At 40.5% G+C, this 13045-nt stretch overlaps 1 pseudogene; it reads left to right on the top strand.

Moving 5' to 3' along the window:
* Nucleotides 1-538: 538 nt before the first annotated feature.
* LOC148049756 (cleavage and polyadenylation specificity factor subunit 7 pseudogene) lies at nucleotides 539-12843 on the top strand (annotated as a pseudogene).
* The last annotated feature ends 202 nt before the right edge of the window (nucleotides 12844-13045 follow it).

Below are 13045 nucleotides of genomic sequence, written 5' to 3'. Positions count from 1 at the left end.
TTCCTTCTATGGATTCACTGTGATTATCAACTTCATATATTAGACCTGTCCCTCATTCCAGTTGCCTGTGACCAGAAAAAGAATTTTTTTAAAAGTTGACCTTTTCACATATGGCTTCTGCTTGGCCATTTTGATGCTAACTAATAACTGATGCAATAATTGCCTACCCCATCAAAAGTCTTGTACACACACTGCATTGTTACACACGACTTGCTCTTTTTTTTAATTATGTAAAAAAATCATCACATTAAGCCCAATCTAATTACTGCAATGTATATTAGAAGCAGGGCACCATCAAAATTTTATTTAAATTAATCAGGTTTTGATTTAAGATATTAAATTCAAATTAATCATGTAAAAATGGAAATGATCCTTGACGTGCTTCCAGCTGTGACTTCAGTCTGTTTTCTCGTGTGAGTCACTTTCGGGATGTCTTGGGGGGAACATTACAAAAATTCACGCCGGTGCTATTTCAATTAGAGTTATTTAGCAGGACAGATGTAAAGAATACGGTATAATTAAAAAGGGGGCTGATAACATGGCTACAGATTTTCAGGATCAAAATGGAAAAACAGAGATGGCTGTAACTGCAAATCAAAAATTGGTATCCCAGGTTCAGAGAAGCCAATGTACAGGTAGTCCTCTACTTATAACCATTCATTTAGTGACTGTTCAAATTACAACAGCACTAAAAAGAGTGACTTATGACAATTTTTCACATTTACGGCATCTCTACAGTTGCATGATCAAAATTCAAACATTTGGCAACTAGGTCATGACTGTTGCAATGTCCCAGGGTCAAGTGGTCCCCATTGACAATCTTCCGACAAGCAAAGTCAATGGGGAAGCCAGTTTCACTTTACAATTGTGTTATTAAGTTAATAATTAGCAATAGCAATAGCAGTTAGACTTATTACCGCTTCATAGGGCTTTCAGCCCTCTCTAAGCGGTTTACAGAGTCAGCATATTGCCCCCACAGTCTGGGTCCTCATTTTACCCACCTCGGAAGGATGGAAGGCTGAGTCAACCTTGAGCCGGTGAGATTAGAACCGCTGAACTGCAGATAACAGTCAGCTGAAGTGGCTGCAGTACTGCACCCTAACCACTGCACCACCTCGGCTCACTTCACAATGATGGCAAAGCAAATCATAAAATGGGGCAAAACTTACTTAACAACTGTCCAACTTAGCCACATAAATTGTGGACTCAGTTGTGTTTGTAAGTCAAGGACTACCTGTAATGTATCATTAGAGGAGGAATAGAGTCTTCAGGCTTCATTATTTCTCATCCCAACTCTCCAGAGCAACAAAAAATTCAGATGGTATCTCTTTAAAATACCACCAGCAGCCAGATATTACTTGACAATAGAATAAGTGCATTCTTAAAATACGTAGTTTCTCTTTCCAGGCTTTGTTTTCACTAAATGGTTTCATGGATTTTTTTCCCAAAAATCTCCAGAAATATCTGAATTTCTGTTTCACTGAAAACTAGTTAAACCAAGCAAAAAGATGACAGGAAGACAAAAGAATAAACTGTAGATAACCTCCTGTTCAAACTACGAGTGGACAGCAGACTGTTAGGACCTGCTGGACTGGTCTTCTGATGAAGAGGAGGAGGAGTAAATTGAGCAAGGAACATCTAGGGATAATAGTTCTGTTCAGTGGTGGGTTTCAAAAATTGTTCGAACCTACTCTGTGGGTGTGGCCTCCTTTGTGGGAGTGGCTTGCTGCCCATGTGACTGGATGGGAGTGGCTTGCCGCCCATGTGACCGGATATGAAGATGTCGACGACACTTGTCACAACCACCTTAAATTACTTACACACAGCACTGGCATGCAAAAGAATATGATGTAAACTTGCTTTTTAAAAGGCATCTTTGGTTTGTGTTAAAACAACTTCAACACACGAAATGTTCTGATTGCACCACAAACGCAGTAGTCATCCTTACCTTTCACAGAGGCACTAAGTTTTATAAATATGAGCATGATAGTGTAGAATAATCATATCCAAGGACCAGTGGTGGGTTTCAAAAAAATTTGGAGCCTCTTCTGTAGGTGTGGCCTGCTTTCCGGGTCCACTGATGGAACCTCTTCTAACCGGTTCGGTAGATTTGACAAACCGGTTCTACCGAATAGATGCAAACTGGTAGGAACCCACCTCTGGTTCTGTTGGAGGTGAGTCCAGCAGAATTACTCAACTTTGGATGAAGCTGATCCTCTAACATCCAAGACACCCTGCCTGCACCCACTGACAGCCTCTCAGACTCTGAAGTTCACCCATCTAACCCCAAGAAGAGGCATACTCTGAAGCAACAACAGCAGAGGCCTGTGCTCCATAGGTCAGATGGCCTGGCCAAGAAGCATGCTATCAGGAGATAGATTGTTCTACAATAGAGAGCACCACAATTAAGTCATCTTACCCTATATTAATAAATTAGATGTTGAGATGTCTCAACCTGGCCTTTCTAGGCTCCTCATTAGAAGACAGAGGGTGCTTACTCTAAGGGCAGATAATGAGCTCAAAAAACAAGACCAAGATAAAATGGGGAACGCACCAACCATTCTAAACTGTAATGCTGAATTCATTCATGTTCCAATTAATAGTGTTTGAAGACATCAGTGTTGCAAAGCCAGGCGAAAGTATAGCTTTGCTTTCCTCTTTTGACAGAAAGTTTTGGTTAGTTCAAGAAGTAACCCTCAAGCACATGCATTGATAGATTCCTTCATTCCTTCATCACATTTATATACAGGTAGTTCTCAATTTACAACAGTTTGTTTAGTAACCATTCGAAGTTACAACCGCATTGAAAAAGTGACTTATGACCATATTTCACACTTATGGCCATGCAGCATGCCGTGGTCATATGATCAAAATTCAGCTGCTTGGCATCTGACTCATATTTGTGATGGTTGCAGTATCCTGGGGTCATGTGATCACCTGTTGCAACCTTCTGACAAGCAAAATCAATGGGGAAGCCAGATTCACTTAACAATCAAGTTACTAATTTAACAATTGCAGTGATTCACTTAACAAATGTGACAAGTTGTAAAAATGGGACAAAACTCACGTAACAATTATCTCACTTAGCAACATAAATTTTGGGCTCAATTGTGGTTGCAAGTCGAGGACTATACCTGTACCACCCACCTGGAATAGCAGAAGCCCAGCTGCTATTTTCTCATCCTGCAAAACACATTATTGATATTAAGATAATTTGCATTGTCAACTCAGATTGGGCTGGGGAGGGAGAAGAATTCAAATGAAGTGTTCATAGATGCCAGCAAAGAAGGTGTCCACCGTTAGTGGTTTAATTGGAGAAGATAGCATGAAAGGCAAATGCTCTGTTTTGTTATGTTATTACTGCAGTTGTCTGTACCTTTGTTACACTTGTAGGAAGAACATGAAATACTGACAGTTTCTGCTTCCCACTCAGAAGAAATAAATATACACAATGATTGTTCTTTAATAGTAGTTAAATATATTTTTAAAACAAACCATGTGGTAGTATAACTTTTTAAAAGGTTTTTCTTAAGGTTCAGTCTTTACAGGAAACACTTTGTTGTGTATGACTGCTATAAGTGAAAACACAGAGGCTTCATGTATAAAATTAGTCTAATTACAACTCATTTGTTTAAAAGGATGTGATTTTATGTGTATGGTGAGTCATGAACTATATAATAAATTGTTCTCCATTGGGTTAATATAGTCATTTTTAGTGAAAATGCAGAGAACCAGTTTAATTTTAGTACTTAGAATCTGTATAAAAATTGGGTGAGGAAATGGATACCCTAGAAGCCAGAAATAAAACCCAAAATAAAGATGATATGTTAGATAAATAAGTGAAGAATATCAGAATGAAAGCAGCAAACTGGAATGCATATTTCTTCACACAGGTGATACAAATCAGATCTATAGTCTCTAGATCAGGGGTGTCAAACTGATGTTGTCATGGCATCATCACATGACATCATAACTTTTTCCCTCTTCGCTAAATTGGGCATGGGCATGGCAAGCGCATGATGCATCCAGCCCGCGAGCAGCAAGTTTGACACCCCTTCTTTAGAGGAAAGATGCTATGCTATGAAAAAGACTTTGGAATAGTAGCTGATTTCAATTTTCTTTGTTTGTTTAATTTCATGCATTTAATTTCCAGAGCTTCCCATCTTAACCCAGTTACACTGGCATTTTTAAGCAGCATGAAAAGCAAAGTTTGCAGAAGTGATAAAATTTATTGGCTTGGCTACTAATGAAAATATCAACGAATCCATAACACCATTCAATCCCACCACCAATTTAGTTTTGTCCATAAACAGAAGGATAGGTGCAACAGTGTTGGAGATTCTGCACAGCAAACATTCAATTTTTGGATCACTTCTGGATCTCTAAAGCAATTTAAATGCATTTCATTTGATGTGATGATTTCCTTTCTCGAAAGATTTGATTTTATAAAATTCAGTTGAATTGAATCTCCTTCAAACTGAATTTATCCATTTATAGGTTTATAGGTTTATAGGTTTATAGGTTTATTAGCATTTGTAGGCCGCCCTTTTCCCTGAGGGGACTCAGGGCGGCTCACACAAAACCAGGAAAAGGGGGGATACAACATTAAGATAACAACATATAATAAAATAATAGACAACATACATTCATCATTCGGGCGGGGTAACGATCCTTATCCCCAGGCCTGACGGGCGAGCCAGTTCTTCAAGGCTATGCGGAAGGCTTGGACGGTGGAGAGGGTACGAATCTCCACGGGGAGCTCGTTCCAAAGGGTCGGGGCTACTGCTGAGAAGGCCCTCCTCCTTGTAGTTGCCAGCCGACACTGGCTGGCCGATGGAATGCGGAGGAGGCCTAATCTATGGGATCTTATAGGTCGCAGGGAAGTAATTGGCAGAAGGCGGTCTCTCAAGTATCCAGATCCACTGCCATGTAGGGCTTTATGGGTGATTAATAGCACCTTGAAGCGCATCCGGAGATCGACAGGTAGCCAGCGCAGCTCGCCGAGGATAGGTGTTATGCGGGTGAATCGAGGTGCACCCGCAATCACTCGCGCGGCTGCGTTCTGCACTAGCTGAAGTCGCCGGATGCTCCTCAAGGGCAGCCCCATGTAGAGCACATTGCAGTATTCCAGCCTAGAGGTCACAAGGGCCCGAGTGACTGTTGTGAGAGCCTCCCGATTCAGGTAGGGTCGCAACTGGCGCACCAGGCGTACCTGGGCGAATGCCCCCCTGGTCACAGCCGTTAAATGATGGTCGAATGACAGCTGTGGATCCAGGAGGACTCCCAAGTTGCGAACCCTCTCTGAGGGGTGTAAAATTTGACCCCCCAGCCTGAGTGTTGGAATATTGGCCAAATCTTTGCGAGGAAAACACAACAGCCACTCGGTCTTTTCTGGGTTGAGCACAAGCTTGTTAACCCTCATCCAGTCCATGACGGCCTCAAGGCCCCGGCTCATCACATCAACCGCTTCATTGATTTGGCACGGGGCGGACAGATACAATTGAGTATCGTCCGCATATTGATGGTATCTAATCCCGTGCCTGCGGATGATCTCTCCCAGCGGTTTCATGTAGATGTTAAATAGTAGGGGGGATAAGACCGAGCCCTGCGGCACCCCATAATTTAGGGGCCTAGGGGACGATCTCTGCCCCCCCACTAACACCGACTGCGACCTGTCCGAGAGGTAGGAGGAGAACCACCGTAGCACGGTGCCTCCCACTCCCACCCCCCGCAGTCGTCGCAGAAGGATACCATGGTCGATGGTATCGAAAGCCGCTGAGAGGTCAAGGAGGACCAGGATGGAGGAGTGTCCTTCATCTCTGGCTCTCCAAAGATCATCCATCAATGCGACCAAAGCGGTTTCTGTGCTGTAACCGGGTCTGAAGCCTGACTGGAAGGGGTCTAGATAGTTTGCTTCCTCCAAGGACCGTTGGAGCTGGAAGGCCACCACCTTCTCAACAACCTTCCCCAAGAAGGGAAGGTTGGAGACCGGACGATAGCTATTAAGAACAGCTGGATCCAAGGATGGTTTCTTCAGGAGGGGTCTCACCACCGCCGCTTTCAGTGCGGCGGGGAAGTTCCCCTCCCGAAGGGAGGCGGTTACAACCGCCTGGATCCAGCCTCGTGTCACCTCACTGCAGTTAGTAACCAGCCATGAGGGACACGGATCCAGAACACAGGTGGAGGAACTTACAGCTCTCATGGCCTTGTCCACATCCCCGGGGGTAACTTTTAAATCTTTTCACAGATTAATCCTCATCAGGTTCACAAAGAACAAATTCCTCAAGCATGCACCTCCAAAAGCATTTTAATAGAAAAGAGACCAGCATCTGGGAAGTCTTAACATTGTATCAGTACTTCTTACAGTATGTACTAATTCTCTTGCATGGTAAATCATCTATTGTGTTTGTGTATCTGTGTGCGTGCGCACACACACACACACCTTCAAGTCAGTATTAATTCCTGGAAACTGCTGGACAAGCCCCCACAGGTTGTTTTTTTTTTTTTGGCAAGGTTTCATAAGTTTCATAAGTGGTTTGCCATTGCCTGCTTCCTAAGGCAGAGAGAGAGAGAGTGAGTGGCCCAAGATGACCCAGCTGGCTTTGTCCCTACGATGAGGCTAGGTCCTATGGTCTCCAGGTTTCTCATTTATCCTCTACACCAAACTGGCTCTAGACCACTGAATATTTAATCATGTATTTAATAGCGTGAACTCTTTTTATAGGCCTTTAGAATAATTTACTATTGGACTCTAAACTCATTATTGTTATAAGCTAATGTAAATCATAATTTTGCTTGCATAATTGTATTGGCTATTTTTTTTTGTATTATTGTGCCCTTCCATTAGACCTGTGATTTGGAGAATTGGGAATTTGCAGTAGGAAATAAATATAATACATTTACTACAGTTAGGATAAGTATTTTTAGATTTTCATTAAAAAAAAACATTGTTAATCCCCTTGTTAAAATCCCTCTGACTTTTCAGCAGAACTCATATGCTTTCTTTGTTCTAAGGTTTTAAAAATTGTTTTCATTTCCATTCTTCCTAGGTTCTGAAATAGCCATGAGGACTATCACCTTTAAATGTGAATGAAATGGTGAAAAGCTGCTTTAAAGCTATTTGTAACATACTCTATATATTGATAGACAGTGGAGGGTTTCCATTTTTTTTTACTATTAGTTCACTAGTGCATGCACGATGCTTCTGCGCATGCACAGAAGCATCCAGGCAGGTGGGCAGAGCCTCCTGCTGCTGCCCCTACCAGTTCACCCAATCTGGGCTGAACTGGGAGCAACCCACCTCTGTTGCTACGTAAGCCAAGCATTATTGATTTCAAAATATTTCCCCAAATTGAGTTTGTCTTATTCACAGATGGCCTTATAAATAGCAGTTTTCTTTCTCTCAGCTTTTAAAAACTAAGCATATATCTCATACAGGTAGTCCTTGATTTACATTCGTTTAGCAATTGAAGTTATTAAAAAATAAGTGACATATTACCGGTTTTTACAACTGGTACAGCAACACATGATCAAATTTTGAGTACTTGGCAACCAATATGTATTTAAGATGGATGCAATGTCCTTGGGGTCATGTGATTCCCATTTGAGACTTCCCAACTGGCTTCTGACAAGGAAAGTCAATGAGGGAAGCCAGATTCACTCAACAACTATGTGATTCACTTAACAACTGCACTGAGTTGCTGAAGGACCAAAGTGAAAAAGATAATAAAATCAGATTGACTCACTTAACAACCACGTTGCTTAACAACAAAATGTCAAGAATTACAAGTGGACTTTCACATTTTTTTAAAAAAAGTATGAAAAATGTCCCATCCATAGATAAGCCAACTGGGAAAATTAAAACATATTAAAAAATGTAAGGGTGTCAGCCTTTCCCAGTAGAACAGAAAGAAAACCTAACCAAATAAGCTAAGTCTACTTTATTGTAAAACTATTAACATTATCTTGCAAATCTGAAAGCATAATTCTCCTCTTGTCTCGCTCAAAACTAGGGAGGTACCTCTGAGTCTCTTGCTCCACTCACTATTCAGCTATGGGCAATGCACTCTCTTATCTGAGCATTCCTTTGCCAGTGTTTCTTCCACCGTCTCCCAAGGTTTTTCTCACATACCATTACAAAGGATTAATTTCTCGTTTTACAGGATATTTTGGTTAAACGTTTTAAGTCAGCTTTTCTGCAGATGGACTTATTTATAGGTACAGATAGTCCTGAACTTACAAATGTTCATTCAGTGACCAAAGTTATAACGACACTAAAAAAAAGTGACGTGAACATTTTTCACACTTATGGCCATTGCCACATCCCCGTAATCAAAATTCAGACACTTGACACTTTGCAACATCCCAGAGTCATGTGGTCACCTTTTGCAACCTTCTAACAAGCAAAGTAAATGGGGAAGCCAGATTCTCTTAACAATAACACTTAACTGTGTTATTAATTTAACAACTGGACTGATTCACTTAACAACTATGGCAAGAAAGGACAGAAAGTGGGGAAAATCTCACTTAACAAATGTCTCACTTAGCAACATAATTTTGGGGGTTAATTGTGGTTGTAAGCAGCGTGCTACCTGTATACACAATAATTCATTTTTGTACTTTAGTGACCCAAATATTGTCTGTGGAATGTGGATGCAAGAAAGTTAAACAGAGCAAAGGAAATCCTTCAAATAACTGCATTGAACCTTCAGGATGCAGATGCATTAATGCTTCATCAGACCTCTTGAAGGCTTTGTTCACTTTATTCATGAACATGGTTGCAAAGAATGCATATTCATGGCCAGATGTGTGTCTAATCCAAATTAGGTGCTCCTGTAAAAACTGGAAGTCTCTACAATGATTAGATTTGTGGTAAGAACATTCGTCAGAGTGACTCCCTCACACACAGCAGTGGTGGGATTCAAAATATTTTACTACGGGTTCTGTGGGCGTGGCTTGGTGAGCATGGTGTGATTTGGTGGGCGTGGCTTGGTGGGCATGAGAGGGGAAGAATACTGTAAAATCTCTATTTTCATCCTACTCCAGGGGAAGGTTACTCCAAAATTCCCACTTCCTCCCAATCAGCTGGGACTTGGGAGGCAGAGAATAGATGGGGGCAGGGCCAGTCAGAGGTGGTATTTACCAGTTCTCTGAACTACTCAAAATTTCCACTACTGATTTTCCAGAACTGGTCAGAACCTGCTGAATACCACCTCTGACACACACACACCATTGCTTGAAGAAGTTAAATAATGTTTTTTAAAAAGCAATAAAATACTTCCAATATATGGTACTTTAAATACTATTGTAATGATATTTAAAATAAAGAAAGATAGTTAAAGACAATAAATACAGATCAGCACTACCAATACTTTGTAATAAACAGTGACAACATATCCAGGTTTCTAAGCTGGCAATTTTTGCCCAATGCCTTTCATATTGTTTTGGGGAAAGATTCCTTTAGATCAAGTGACAGATATTCTCAAGTAAGCAGAGATACAATTGCAGAGGCGGTTACTATTGTACATAATTAATTTTTCTCAGTTAGCAACCCCTGAAGTCATTTCAATCTATGAAGTCATGTCTACATGTTCAAAATGAGAATAATAGGTCAAAGAGAACAAAGATGTAACAACCTCTTGAGAGCCAAATAATTCACACATCACTTCTGATAAGCAGGTAGCAAGGTTGCTGTCTCCATGGAATTGGTACTTACTTTTAAAAAAATTATATGTGGATCACTCAAGACACGGCAGCAATACCAAAATAGTAAAGAATAATTTGAAATGCATAATCTGCATTTATACGAATTGTAATCTTGGTGTTTTATGCCACCATGTTATTGATCACAGTTCACAAATGTTTGTTATGTAAATAAGCCCCTTTAGGAATTCTACTGAATTCCAAAATGAATTCAGGTATACAACTGGAATGAAATATGTGAGATTAAATCAGGACTTTTGTAATTTCAAATTAGTTCTGAGAAACTTACGGTAAATATGATTTTATTCTAAATAGTTGTAAATATGGATTTGATTCTAGGTCCTTATATGAGGATATGCATAGTAAAGATAAGGAGTGAAAAGGAATTATGAACCTTATTTTAATTTTGGGAGGATATCTCACAAAACTATAAATAAATTGAAGAAAACACCCACATATATTGAAGATATTTAGAAGATGCTTACTATTGATAATAGAAGTACATTATATTTTTCACACCTTCTTCCCCACCAAGAATATCTCAGAAAAAGCATCATTTTGAAGAAAAAAATATTCTAACAGCTTATTAAAAATAGTGAACATTAGGGAGGCTGCAATTTTAGTACTGCTGGTCTATTTGTCTATTTATATATTTATTATATCTCCAATTTGCCAAGAACTCACAGTAGTTTACAACTCTTCATTAAAATATCAGCAGTAGAATCAACCCATTCATCATAAACAAACTAAAATTAAAATAATGAAATCTAAATACAAGTACAACGGTCAGAAACTTTCTTAATCAATGAATGAAAACAAACCATAGTAACAATAAACAAGAGCAAAATAGATTTTCCCACATAACGATGGAATGATTTGTAATCACAGAGTTCTCTTGAGTTTCTCTTGGTTTATATGTCATCATCATCACAGCAACAAAAACAATAATAATGGGAAGAAAACAGCTTTGTCATTGTTCTATTATTGAAATGTGTTTGAATAACTCAGAGGCCAATGTTGACTTGCCAAGAATGAATAACAAGTCTATAAACTGTTTGACAAACCCTTCCTCAATTGCTACGGAGCCCTCACCATTGCTTTGAAGAATTGGAAGAAATGCTTTGTAGAATGGGAAGAGGGGTGCATTTTGCCTAATGATGAAGAAAACTATAGGCAAGCCATTATCTCTCAGAACCTTTTCCCACTTGTATCCAACTTTATAGGGGTGCCTTTTTTTTCTGCTGGGGGTCAACTTTCCATTCCTTTCTTTAAACCCCAGACCATGAGTCAGATAGATTTAAATCATCTTTAACTCTAGAAGTGTTAATATAGCATTCCCTGCTTTTCCTGACTCTACCTAGAACAATCTTAAGAATTTTGACTCCTGTTATATAGGAGGAAAGTCAGGTAGCTGAGAACTGAAAGGTAGGTAAGGAATCCATAATGGAAATTTCATGTCAGCATTCTTTCCTACAGCTCAAGGATAGGTGGACAATATTTCAACAGTAAGGAAAGGGGGGGGGGTCTTACTGTGGGGGGTGGGTGGAAGAGAGAGTGGTAGTGGGAGAGGGAGCAGGGCGGGGGAGAAGGAGAGTCTTTTTTCCCATTGTCTCTATGGTGCTCCAGAAACTACCTCAGAAGAATATCTAAATCTCATGAATATATACAATGACAAGGAGTTTAACCAGAACTCTGAGTTTAGTAATGCTGACCAGATGGATCTATATGATGATGTGCTAGCTGAGAGCTCACAACCTTGTGAAAGTTGCACTAGCAGCTCTGAGCCACCAGTTGAAAGCTGCCAAGAACTGTCTCCTAAATCAAACAGCAAATTGACTGCTATTTTGTATACTTATAATGGACTATGAAATAAAAGGGCTATGGTTTTTACTGGCAGCTTTGTTTGGAGGACAACTGGTTAGCAATTGACCAGAGTATGTTTATGAAGTTGTGGAGCTGAAATTTGCTGAGAATAGAGCCAGTAGCCAGTCTAAAGGATAGGCAGAAATGGCTGTTGCTTCTGAGAACTTAGTCCATACATTTTCAGAGCTGCTACCAGGGAAGATTCCGAATGTGGATAAATATGAAATTGGCTAACCATCAAAGTTGGCCTTTGCTGATCACAATTCGAGGCACAATCCCAAAATTGTTTGCCCCCTAAAGATGGCAAGATGTTCTTCATTCTCTGTTGATGACTGACTGAATCCCAAAGAGAATGCTAGCCAACCACTACCCATTGAGAAGCCTGTTTTAGCTTTCTTCAACCTCCTCCCCCTGCACTTCCTCTCATGGGGCTGCCTCTTTCAGCCATAACACCTCCTCTACCATTCATGCCTTTTCCATTTCTACTTTCCCTCCAGGGCTGGGTTGCTGCTGGTTTTACTACAAGTGAACTGTGCATGTGCAGTCACTAAAAACCAAAATGGTGGTGGCAAGGGAAGCGGTTTGGGGGCGTGGCAGGCCTGGGTCACTGTCAGTTTTGCAACCAAGGCCTGAATTCCACTACCAGTTCAGCTGAACCGGGCCAAACTGAGAGCAACCCACCTCTGTTCCCCTCTCCATTCAGCTATGCCACCTCCAAGGGCAGTGCCACTGTCCTGCATCTCAATCCAGCTTTCCCCCGCTTCCAAATGTTGGCATGGGCCTCCACCTGATGCTTACAGCAAGACTTCTGCTTCATTTAATCACAACAGGTGAGATTTGGGACCATTATCTCCTCCTGTTGCTGAAGCAGAATTTGATATCCTGAACAGGAATCAAGCAATTTCCACTAATGCTATATCCAAGGCTATATCTGGAATTACAGCGATGCAGTTGAGACCCTGCTTACAGATGTTGCTGTGCTTATTTAGTCACATGCAGCAAATCATAAACAGTGTTGGGCCCTTATCTCTTCATTTAAGAATTGCCTTCATGGCATTGAAGCCAAGTTTTACGGCAGGGGAACTGGCAGCAACAGCAATTTCTCCAGAAAACGACACTGCTGACACTGGTAGGTCACCCAATCGGTCATTTGAAAGCAGTAGGAGACACTGAGATGTTCTTCATAATGAAGATCAACATAAGGACTATTTCCAGGAAAGAATTCAGGAGCATGACAAGCACAGAGACAAGGTCAGAGAAAGAAATTGGCATTCTTGAAAAAAGGATGGTGGAAGTATTCAGAGTTCTTATGGGTCTTATAATCTCTCCCAACTCAAGACATAGTATGGAAAGACCCTCAGTCTCAGCTTTGATTTCTGAAATGAACATTGAGTAAAACACAGAAATATTATTTAAAATTTACTGAAATATGTAAATGTCATTTAAAATATGATAATATCGAGCTCCCATTAATGGACTA

The sequence above is a fragment of the Thamnophis sirtalis genome, unplaced genomic scaffold (genome assembly GCF_051295495.1).
Source record: "Thamnophis sirtalis isolate CommonGarterSnake01/CBP01778 unplaced genomic scaffold, rThaSir2_p1.2 scaffold_1, whole genome shotgun sequence".
NCBI classification, from domain to species: domain Eukaryota; kingdom Metazoa; phylum Chordata; class Lepidosauria; order Squamata; family Natricidae; genus Thamnophis; species Thamnophis sirtalis.
This window is presented reverse-complemented; position numbering and strand designations above follow the sequence as displayed.